The sequence below is a fragment of the Silurus aristotelis genome, assembly GCF_946808225.1.
Source record: "Silurus aristotelis genome assembly, contig: scaffold_70, whole genome shotgun sequence".
Classification (NCBI taxonomy): Eukaryota; Metazoa; Chordata; class Actinopteri; order Siluriformes; family Siluridae; genus Silurus; species Silurus aristotelis.
Genome location: NW_028148976.1, coordinates 53591 through 66549, shown reverse-complemented (window position 1 = coordinate 66549; position 12959 = coordinate 53591).

The following is a 12959-nucleotide window of genomic DNA, read 5'->3' as shown; positions in this document are numbered from 1 at the left end:
GAAGAAGATGACAACATGGTCCGATTTCCCAAACGGTGTACATGATTGTGCCTTGTAGCTGTTCAGGAATCGTGTGTAGCAGTGGTCCAGTGTCCTTTCGCCCCTGGTGGGGCAGGTGATGTGCTGCTGAAAGTTCGGTAGTGCGCGCTTGAGGTTGGCACTGTTAAAGTCTCCCACCACAATGATGAGCGCAACGTTACCCATGTGGTAAACCGAGAAAAACACAGCCGGCTGGATGGAGTGGTCCGGTACTGCTGGGTTCAGCCATGTCTCGGTGAAGCAGAGAAGTTTGCAGTCCCGAATGTCCCTCTGGAACTTGACCCTGATATACGCAGAGAGTTTTATGGGGAAATCAAGGGGAATCCAGCACACGTTTGAAGCTCTAAAGAACGATGAGAAACTGCCGTATCTGTTAGAACATGAGGACTGCAGTGTGTCAGCTACGCAATATTTACCTTCCTGAAGAGAAAACACTCGATCTGCCCTGATCTGAAGTCTCGAGTACATCAGATCGACTCAGTACTTTATATCACAGTCAAATAGCACTTTATTCTCCTAATTTATGGTATAATTTGCTTGTTCCTCTTTGTAAATATATGTTTAAATTGTATTTTATTCCTGTTTTATACACTATATTTCACCATTTTCCTTTTATTTAATTCTCAACTAAATGCATATTAGTTTCTCTTTTACTTTGTAAACATTTTATTGTTATTATTATTATTCATTTATTCATTTTTATTCTTTTTGCAATATTTGTATGCAGCCCAGGTTCAATTGCTTTGGCAATACAAATGTACAGTTTTTGTCATGACAATAACATTAAAATTGTATGTGTCCCTGAGAAAGGGAGAGAGAACCTTTCAAAGAATGGCAATCAAATGCTGGCAGCTTCTAAAAGAGAGCAACCAACAATCATATCATTATAAAGATCTGCAATTATAAGAGATGAGCAACAACACCAGCTGGTCCCCCCCTCATCCAACTGGTCCTGAGTCACTGCTTTACTACCACACCAACACACACACTAACACACCGCCATCACACACTAAAACACCGCCATCACACACTAACACCCCACCCTCACACACTAACACACCGCCATCACACACTAACACCCCACCATCACACACTAACACCCCACCCTCACAAACTTACACACCGCCATCACACACTAACACCCCACCCTCACACACTAACACACCGCCATCACACACTAACACCCCACCCTCACACACTAACACCCCACCCTCACACACTAACACACCGCCATCACACACTAACACCCCGCCATCACACACTAACACCCCACCCTCACAAACTTACACACCGCCATCACACACTAACACCCCACCCTCACACACTAACACACCGCCATCACACACTAACACACCGCCATCACACACTAACACACCGCCATCACACACTAACACACCGCCATCACACACTAACACCCCACCCTCACACAATAACACACCGCCATCACACACTAACACCCCACCATCACACACTAACACCCCACCCTCACAAACTTACACACCGCCATCACACACTAACACCCCACCCTCACACACTAACACACCGCCATCACACACTAACACCCCACCCTCACACACTAACACCCCACCCTCACACACTAACACACCGCCATCACACACTAACACCCCGCCATCACACACTAACACCCCACCCTCACAAACTTACACACCGCCATCACACACTAACACCCCACCCTCACACACTAACACACCGCCATCACACACTAACACACCGCCATCACACACTAAAACACCGCCATCACACACTAACACCCCACCCTCACACACTAACACACCGCCATCACACACTAACACCCCGCCATCACACACTAACACCCCACCCTCACAAACTTACACACCGCCATCACAAACTTACACACCGCCATCACACACTAACACCCCACCCTCACACACTAACACACCGCCATCACACACTAACACCCCACCCTCACACACTAAAACACCGCCATCACACACTAACACCCCACCCTCACACACTAACACACCGCCATCACACACTAACACCCCGCCATCACACACTAACACCCCACCCTCACAAACTTACACACCGCCATCACACACTAACACCCCACCCTCACACACTAAAACACCGCCATCACACACTAACACCCCACCCTCACACACTAACACACCGCCATCACACACTAACACCCCGCCATCACACACTAACACCCCACCCTCACAAACTTACACACCGCCATCACACACTAACACCCCACCCTCACACACTAACACACCGCCATCACACACTAACACACCGCCATCACACACTAACACCCCACCATCACACACTAACACACCGCCATCACACACTAACACCCCACCCTCACACACTAACACACCGCCATCACACACTAACACCCCACCATCACACACTAACACCCCACCCTCAGACATTAACACCCCACCATCACACACTAACACCCCACCCGCACACACTAACACACCGCCATCACACACTAACACCCCACCCTCACACACTAACACACCGCCATCACACACTAACACCCCACCATCACACACTAACACACCGCCATCACACACTAACACCCCGCCATCACACACTAACACCCCACCATCACACACTAACACACCGCCATCACACACTAACACCCCACCATCACACACTAACACCCCACCCTCAGACACTAACACCCCACCATCACACACTAACACACCGCCATCACACACTAACACCCCGCCATCACACACTAACACCCCACCATCACACACTAACACACCGCCATCACACACTAACACCCCACCATCACACACTAACACCCCACCCTCAGACACTAACACCCCACCATCACACACTAACACCCCACCCTCAGACATTAACACCCCACCATCACACACTAACACCCCACCCTCACAAACTTACACACCGCCATCACACACTAACACCCCACCCTCACACACTCACACCGCCATCACACACTAACACCCCACCATCACACACTAACACACCGCCATCACACACTAACACCCCACCCTCACACACTAACACACCGCCATCACACACTAACACCCCACCATCACAGACTAACACCCCACCCTCAGACATTAACACCCCACCATCACACACTAACACCCCACCCTCACACACTAACACCCCGCCATCACACACTAACACCCCACCATCACACACTAACACCCCACCCTCACACACTAACACCCCGCCATCACACACTAACACCCCACCCTCACACACTAACACACCGCCATCACACACTAACACCCCACCATCACACACTAACACACCGCCATCACACACTAACACCCCACCATCACACACTAACACCCCACCCTCAGACATTAACACCCCACCATCACACACTAACACCCCACCCTCACAAACTTACACACCGCCATCACACACTAACACCCCACCCTCACACACTAACACACCGCCATCACACACTAACACACCGCCATCACACACTAACACACCGCCATCACACACTAACACACCGCCATCACACACTAACACACCGCCATCACACACTAACACCCCGCCCTCACACACTAACACACCGCCATCACAGACTAACACCCCACCATCACAGACTAACACCCCACCCTCAGACATTAACACCCCACCATCACACACTAACACCCCACCCTCACACACTAACACACCGCCATCACACACTAACACCCCACCCTCACACACTAACACACCGCCATCACACACTAACATCACACATTAACACACTAACACGCCACCCTCACACACTAACACACCACCATCACACATTAACACGCCACCCTCACACACTAACACACCACCATCATACACTAACACACCACCATCATACACTAACACACCACCATCACACACTAACACACCGCCGTTAGGGTCAGGGGGTTAGAGTTAGGGGGTTATGATCAGGGTTTCGGTTAGGGTTAGAGGGTTAAGGTAACGGTCAGGGTTAGGGGTAGGGGTTAGGTTTAGGGTGAGGGTGAGTTTTAGGGTGAGGGTGAGTTTTAGGTTAGGGGGTTAGGGTTAGGGTTAGGGGAAATAGACGCAGCTCCAGGAACCATGTCAAAATCCGAGTGGGAATTAGGGTTGGGTTTAGGGTTAGGGTTAAGGGTTAGGGTTAGGGAGGGGTTAGGGTTAGGGTGGGGTTGGGGTTAGGGTTAGGGTGGTTAGGGTTAGGGTTAGGGGTTAGGGTTAGGTTAGGTTAGGTTTGGGGTTAAGGTTAGCGGTTAGGGTTAGGATTTAGGGTTACGGTTAGGGTTAAGGTTAGGGTTGGGGTTAGGTTTAGGGTTAAGGTTAGGATTAAGGGTTAGGGTTGGGGTTAAGGTTAGCGGTTAGGTTTAGGGTTAAGGTTAGGATTAAGGGTTAGGGATAGAAATTGGGGGTTAGGGTTAGGATTAGGATTTAGGATTAGGGTTAGAAATTAGGGTTAGGGATAGAGATTAGGGTTAAGGTTAGGTTTTAGGGTTAGGGCTAGAAATTAGGGTAAGTGTTAGGATTTAGGGTTAGGATTAGGATTTATGGTTAGGGCTAGAAATTAGAGTTAGGGTTAGAGTTAAGGGTTAAGGTTAGGTTTTAGGGTTAGGGTTAGAAATTAGGGTTAGGATTAGGATTTAGGGTTAGGGTTAGGGTTAGGGTTAGGGTTAGGGTTAGGGTTTAGGGTTTAGGGTTAGGGTTAGGGTTAGGGTTAGGGTCAGGGTCAGGGTCAGGGTCAGGGGGTTAGGGTTAGGGTTAGGGTTAGGGTTAGGGTTAGGGTTAGGGTTCGGGTTCGGGTTAGGGGTTAGGGGTTAGGGTTAGGGTTAGGGTTAGGGTTTAGGGTTAGGGTTAGGGGTTAGGGGTTAGGGGTAGGGGTAGGGTTAGGGTAGGGTTAGGGTTAGGGTTAGGGTTTAGGGTTTAGGGTTAGGGTTAGGGTTAGGGTTAGGGGTTAAGGGTTAGGGTTTAGGGTTAGGGTTTAGGGTTAGGGGTTAGGGGTTAGGGTTAGGGTTAGGGTTAGAGGGTTAGGGTTAGGGTTAGGGTTAGGGGTTAGGGTTAGGGTTAGGGTTAGGGTTAGGGGTTAGGGGTTAGGGGTTAGGGTTAGGGTTAGGGTTAGGGTTAGAGGGTTAGGGTTAGGGTTAGGGTTAGGGTTAGGGTTAGTGTTAGGGTTAGGGTTAGGGGTTAGGGGTTAGGGGTTAGGGTTAGGGTTTAGGGTTAGGGTTAGGGTTAGGGTTAGGGTTAGGGTTTAGGGGTTAGGGTTAGGGTTAGGGTTAGGGTTTAGGGTTAGGTTTAGGGTTAGGTTAGGGGAAATAGACGCAGCTCCAGGAACCATGTCAAAATCCGAGTGGGGATTAGGGTTGGGTTTAGGGTTAGGGTTTAGGGTTAGGGTTAGGGAGGGGTTGGGGTTAGGGTGGGGTTGGGGTTAGGGTTAGGGTGGGGTTGGGGTTAGGGTTAGGGAGGGGTTGGGGTTGGGGTTAGGGAGGGGTTGGGGTTAGGGTTAGGGGTTAGGGTTAGGGAGGGGTTGGGGTTAGGGTTAGGGAGGGGTTAGGGTTAGGGTTAGGGAGGGGTTAGGGTTAGGGTTAGGGAGGGGTTGGGGTTAGGGTTAGGGCTATGGATTGGTAAGGAAACTCAGATATAGACAAGCCCGGAGCCCACGTTGTGCACTGGCCTACTCCAAGTCACTAAGCACTCACATCTCCTCCGCCGCCGGTGACAAGTGGCAGGAAAATTGCCCTTAAACGTGTGTTTTTTTTGTTTTACGGATGAGAACTGGACATTTGCCCACTCTCTCTTTCTCTTGCTAGCGAGAAGTGGACATTTGCCCACTCTCTCTTTCCCTTGTTAGCAACCCTTTCCCTTTTTGACCTTTTAAATGGAGGGTGTTTCCCCTTTTTTCATTTTAGCCAGTGACTTCCGATTTCATTCATTAATGCAGGACATTTGCCTTTTCACAGATCCCCATGACGTCATTTTTAACGGTAAGTCTGTTGCAACGTTTCGGTTAATATAAACCTTCATCAGGCATAGACTTACCATTTTCTCTTCCTTTTTCCATTTTCCAAACTGGCTGCACATTTTTCCATGTTGGCTTTAATCCTTTTTCACGAGATGTTCTGTTCACCAGGTGATTGGGTCTTTGCTATTCTGTTCACCAGGTGATTGGGTCTTTGCTATTTAGCGCTTAGCCCATTAGCTTCCTTTCTCAGTTTTTTCTTCTTCTCTTTCCTTCCATTTTCTTTTCCTTTTTCCATTTTCCAAACTGGCTTTGCATTTTTCCATGTTGGTTTTAATCCTTTTTCACGAGATGCTCTGTTTTCCAGGTGATTGGGTCTTTGCTAATTAGCGCTTAGCCCATTAGCTTCCTTTCTCAGTTTTTTCTTCTTCTCTTTCCTTCCATTTTCTTTTCCTTTTTCCATTTTCCAAACTGGCTTTGCATTTTTCCATGTTGGCTTTAATCCTTTTTCACGAGATGCTCTGTTTTCCAGGTGATTGGGTCTTTGATATTTAGCGCTTAGCCCATTAGCTTCCTTTCTCAGTTTTTTCTTCTTCTCTTTCCCTCCTTTGTCCAGGCAGTGGATAAAGACAGAATTTGTCAAATGGCACCCCCAAATGGCACTGGTTAAAATTGCACCCCCCAAAAAAAGTGTTAATTAAACATTCAGTTTTGTTTAGATTATTTTTCAAAAAATGGCCACTCATGTCCTGAAATTTGGACTATTGGCACCCCCACTGCTCGAAAACATTGGCACCCCCATACTCAGTGCTGTTCCAAACGCTCTCATCAGGTAAGTTATTCAGTTTCATGCGTCATTGTTTGTTTGTATCTTGTTTTTGTTGGTCCATAATCAGGCTTAGCCTCTCCATTTTCTTTTCCTTTTTCCATTTTCTTTTCCTTTTTCCAAGCTGGCTTTACTTATCCCCATTCTGGCTTTAAACATCCTCCCAGCTGCTCTGTTTTCCAAGTGAGTGGGCCTCTGCTATTTAGCACTTAGCCCACCAGCTTCCCATCTAAGTACTTTCGTTATTCTCTTTCCCCCCACTTCTCAGGCGGCAATATCTTTTCCTTTTTCCCAAACTGGCCCTACCTTTCCCGAAAGCTGGCTTTAAATCTTCCTTCAAGCTACTCTGTTTGCCAAGTAATTGGGCCTCTGCTATTTAGTGCTTAGCCATCCGGCCTTCTTGCACAGTTTTACACTCTGCTATTTAGTGCTTAGCCATCCGGCCTTCCTGCACAGTTTTACAAATTTTTTATAAACTGGCACCCCCAAATGGCACTGGTTTAACTGGCACCCCCAAAAAACACAGTGCTCATCGAACATTCCATTGTCTATAAGTATTTCTGCTATTTAGTGCTTAGCCATCCGGCCTTCTAGCACGGTTTTACATTATGCTATTTAGTGCTTAGCCATCCGGCCTTCTTGCACAGTTTTACACATTTCTTATATAAGCTGGCACCCCCAAATGGCACTGGTTTAACTGGCACCCCCAAAAAACACAGTGCTCATCGAACATTCCATTCTCTATAAGTGTTTTTCAAAATTGGCCACTCAGGTCATGAAATTAGAATTATTGGCACTCTCTTATCAGGTAAGTTAGCCAGTTCAGGAAATATGCAGAAGGCCATGCAAGTGCAGCAACTCGGGGTGGCACGGGCTGGGTTAGGTTAGGGGAAATAGACGCAGCTCCAGGAACCATGTCAAAATCCGAGTGGGGATTAGGGTTGGGTTTAGGGTTAGGGTTAGGGGTTAGGGTTAGGGTTAGGGAGGGGTTGGGGTTAGGGTGGGGTTGGGGTTAGGGTTAGGGAGGGGTTGGGGTTAGGGTTAGGGTTAGGGAGGGGTTGGGGTTAGGGTTAGGGTTAGGGAGGGGTTGGGGTTAGGGTTAGGGGTTAGGGTTGGGGAGGGGTTGGGGTTAGGGTCAGGGAGGGGTTAGGGTTAGGGTTAGGGAGGGGTTGGGGTTAGGGTTAGGGTTAGGGTTAGGGAGGGGTTGGGGTTAGGGTTAGGGCTATGGATTGGTAAGGAAACTCAGATATAGACAAGCCCGGAGCCCACGTTGTGCACTGGCCTACTCCAAGTCACTAAGCACTCACATCTCCTCCGCCGCCGGTGACAAGTGGCAGGAAAATTGCCCTTAAACGTGTGTTTTTTTGTTTTACGGATGAGAACTGGACATTTGCCCACTCTCTCTTTCTCTTGCTAGCGAGAAGTGGACATTTGCCCACTCTCTCTTTCCCTTGTTAGCAACCCTTTCCCTTTTTGACCTTTTAAATGGAGGGTGTTTCCCCTTTTTTCATTTTAGCCAGTGACTTCTGATTTCATTCATTAATGCAGGACATTCGATTTCATTCATTAATGCAGGACATTTGCCTTTTCACAGATCCCCATGACGTCATTTTTAACGGTAAGTCTGTTGCAACGTTTCGGTTAATATAAACCTTCATCAGGCATAGACTTACCATTTTCTCTTCCTTTTTCCATTTTCCAAACTGGCTGCACATTTTTCCATGTTGGCTTTAATCCTTTTTCACGAGATGTTCTGTTCACCAGGTGATTGGGTCTTTGCTATTTAGCGCTTAGCCCATTAGCTTCCTTTCTCAGTTTTTTCTTCTTCTCTTTCCTTCCATTCTCTTTTCCTTTTTCCATTTTCCAAACTGGCTTTGCATTTTTCCATGTTGGCTTTAATCCTTTTTTCACGAGATGCTCTGTTTTCCAGGTGATTGGGTCTTTGCTAATTAGCGCTTAGCCCATTAGCTTCCTTTCTCAGTTTTTTCTTCTTCTCTTTCCTTCCATTTTCTTTTCCTTTTTCCATTTTCCAAACTGGCTTTGCATTTTTCCATGTTGGCTTTTAATCCTTTTTCACGAGATGCTCTGTTTTCCAGGTGATTGGGTCTTTGATATTTAGCGCTTAGCCCATTAGCTTCCTTTCTCAGTTTTTTCTTCTTCTCTTTCCCTCCTTTGTCCAGGCAGTGGATAAAGACAGAATTTGTCAAATGGCACCCCCAAATGGCACTGGTTAAAATTGCACCCCCCAAAAAAAGTGTTAATTAAACATTCAGTTTTGTTTAGATTATTTTTCAAAAAATGGCCACTCATGTCCTGAAATTTGGACTATTGGCACCCCCACTGCTCGAAAACATTGGCACCCCCATACTCAGTGCTGTTCCAAACGCTCTCATCAGGTAAGTTATTCAGTTTCATGCGTCATTGTTTGTTTGTATCTTGTTTTTGTTGGTCCATAATCAGGCTTAGCCTCTCCATTTTCTTTTCCTTTTTCCATTTTCTTTTCCTTTTTCCAAGCTGGCTTTACTTATCCCCATTCTGGCTTTAAACATCCTCCCAGCTGCTCTGTTTTCCAAGTGAGTGGGCCTCTGCTATTTAGCACTTAGCCCACCAGCTTCCCATCTAAGTACTTTCGTTATTCTCTTTCCCCCCACTTCTCAGGCGGCAATATCTTTTCCTTTTTCCCAAACTGGCCTTACCTTTCCCGAAAGCTGGCTTTAAATCTTCCTCCAAGCTACTCTGTTTGCCAAGTAATTGGGCCTCTGCTATTTAGTGCTTAGCCATCCGGCCTTCTTGCACAGTTTTACACTCTGCTATTTAGTGCTTAGCCATCCGGCCTTCTTGCACAGTTTTACAAATTTTTTATAAACTGGCACCCCCAAATGGCACTGGTTTAACTGGCACCCCCAAAAAACACAGTGCTCATCGAACATTCCATTGTCTATAAGTATTTCTGCTATTTAGTGCTTAGCCATCCGGCCTTCTAGCACAGTTTTACATTATGCTATTTAGTGCTTAGCCATCCGGCCTTCCTGCACAGTTTTACAAATTTTTTATAAACTGGCACCCCCAAATGGCACTGGTTTAACTGGCACCCCCAAAAAACACAGTGCTCATCGAACATTCCATTGTCTATAAGTATTTCTGCTATTTAGTGCTTAGCCATCCGGCCTTCTAGCACGGTTTTACATTATGCTATTTAGTGCTTAGCCATCCGGCCTTCTTGCACAGTTTTACACATTTCTTATATAAGCTGGCACCCCCAAATGGCACTGGTTTAACTGGCACCCCCAAAAAACACAGTGCTCATCGAACATTCCATTCTCTATAAGTGTTTTTCAAAATTGGCCACTCAGGTCATGAAATTAGAATTATTGGCACTCTCTTATCAGGTAAGTTAGCCAGTTCAGGAAATATGCAGAAGGCCATGCAAGTGCAGCAACTCGGGGTGGCACGGGCTGGGTTAGGTTAGGGGAAATAGACGCAGCTCCAGGAACCATGTCAAAATCCGAGTGGGGATTAGGGTTGGGTTTAGGGTTAGGGTTAGGGGTTAGGGTTAGGGTTAGGGAGGGGTTGGGGTTAGGGTGGGGTTGGGGTTAGGGTTAGGGAGGGGTTGGGGTTAGGGTTAGGGTTAGGGAGGGGTTGGGGTTAGGGTTAGGGTTAGGGAGGGGTTGGGGTTAGGGTTAGGGGTTAGGGTTGGGGAGGGGTTGGGGTTAGGGTCAGGGAGGGGTTAGGGTTAGGGTTAGGGAGGGGTTGGGGTTAGGGTTAGGGTTAGGGTTAGGGAGGGGTTGGGGTTAGGGTTAGGGCTATGGATTGGTAAGGAAACTCAGATATAGACAAGCCCGGAGCCCACGTTGTGCACTGGCCTACTCCAAGTCACTAAGCACTCACATCTCCTCCGCCGCCGGTGACAAGTGGCAGGAAAATTGCCCTTAAACGTGTGTTTTTTTGTTTTACGGATGAGAACTGGACATTTGCCCACTCTCTCTTTCTCTTGCTAGCGAGAAGTGGACATTTGCCCACTCTCTCTTTCCCTTGTTAGCAACCCTTTCCCTTTTTGACCTTTTAAATGGAGGGTGTTTCCCCTTTTTTCATTTTAGCCAGTGACTTCTGATTTCATTCATTAATGCAGGACATTCGATTTCATTCATTAATGCAGGACATTTGCCTTTTCACAGATCCCCATGACGTCATTTTTAACGGTAAGTCTGTTGCAACGTTTCGGTTAATATAAACCTTCATCAGGCATAGACTTACCATTTTCTCTTCCTTTTTCCATTTTCCAAACTGGCTGCACATTTTTCCATGTTGGCTTTAATCCTTTTTCACGAGATGTTCTGTTCACCAGGTGATTGGGTCTTTGCTATTTAGCGCTTAGCCCATTAGCTTCCTTTCTCAGTTTTTTCTTCTTCTCTTTCCTTCCATTCTCTTTTCCTTTTTCCATTTTCCAAACTGGCTTTGCATTTTTCCATGTTGGCTTTAATCCTTTTTTCACGAGATGCTCTGTTTTCCAGGTGATTGGGTCTTTGCTAATTAGCGCTTAGCCCATTAGCTTCCTTTCTCAGTTTTTTCTTCTTCTCTTTCCTTCCATTTTCTTTTCCTTTTTCCATTTTCCAAACTGGCTTTGCATTTTTCCATGTTGGCTTTAATCCTTTTTCACGAGATGCTCTGTTTTCCAGGTGATTGGGTCTTTGATATTTAGCGCTTAGCCCATTAGCTTCCTTTCTCAGTTTTTTCTTCTTCTCTTTCCCTCCTTTGTCCAGGCAGTGGATAAAGACAGAATTTGTCAAATGGCACCCCCAAATGGCACTGGTTAAAATTGCACCCCCCAAAAAAAGTGTTAATTAAACATTCAGTTTTGTTTAGATTATTTTTCAAAAAATGGCCACTCATGTCCTGAAATTTGGACTATTGGCACCCCCACTGCTCGAAAACATTGGCACCCCCATACTCAGTGCTGTTCCAAACGCTCTCATCAGGTAAGTTATTCAGTTTCATGCGTCATTGTTTGTTTGTATCTTGTTTTTGTTGGTCCATAATCAGGCTTAGCCTCTCCATTTTCTTTTCCTTTTTCCATTTTCTTTTCCTTTTTCCAAGCTGGCTTTACTTATCCCCATTCTGGCTTTAAACATCCTCCCAGCTGCTCTGTTTTCCAAGTGAGTGGGCCTCTGCTATTTAGCACTTAGCCCACCAGCTTCCCATCTAAGTACTTTCGTTATTCTCTTTCCCCCCACTTCTCAGGCGGCAATATCTTTTCCTTTTTCCCAAACTGGCCCTACCTTTCCCGAAAGCTGGCTTTAAATCTTCCTTCAAGCTACTCTGTTTGCCAAGTAATTGGGCCTCTGCTATTTAGTGCTTAGCCATCCGGCCTTCTTGCACAGTTTTACACTCTGCTATTTAGTGCTTAGCCATCCGGCCTTCTTGCACAGTTTTACAAATTTTTTATAAACTGGCACCCCCAAATGGCACTGGTTTAACTGGCACCCCCAAAAAACACAGTGCTCATCGAACATTCCATTGTCTATAAGTATTTCTGCTATTTAGTGCTTAGCCATCCGGCCTTCTAGCACGGTTTTACATTATGCTATTTAGTGCTTAGCCATCCGGCCTTCTTGCACAGTTTTACACATTTCTTATATAAGCTGGCACCCCCAAATGGCACTGGTTTAACTGGCAACGTTTCGGTTAATATAAACCTTCATCAGGCTTAGACTTACCATTTTCTCTTCCTTTTTCCATTTTCCAAACTGGCTGCACATTTTTCCATGTTGGCTTTAATCCTTTTTCACGAGATGTTCTGTTCACCAGGTGATTGGGTCTTTGCTATTTAGCGCTTAGCCCATTAGCTTCCTTTCTCAGTTTTTTCTTCTTCTCTTTCCTTCCATTTTCTTTTCCTTTTTCCATTTTCCAAACTGGCTTTGCATTTTTCCATGTTGGCTTTAATCCTTTTTCACGAGATGCTCTGTTTTCCAGGTGATTGGGTCTTTGCTAATTAGCGCTTAGCCCATTAGCTTCCTTTCTCAGTTTTTTCTTCTTCTCTTTCCTTCCATTTTCTTTTCCTTTTTCCATTTTCCAAACTGGCTTTGCATTTTTCCATGTTGGCTTTAATCCTTTTTCACGAGATGCTCTGTTTTCCAGGTGATTGGGTCTTTGATATTTAGCGCTTAG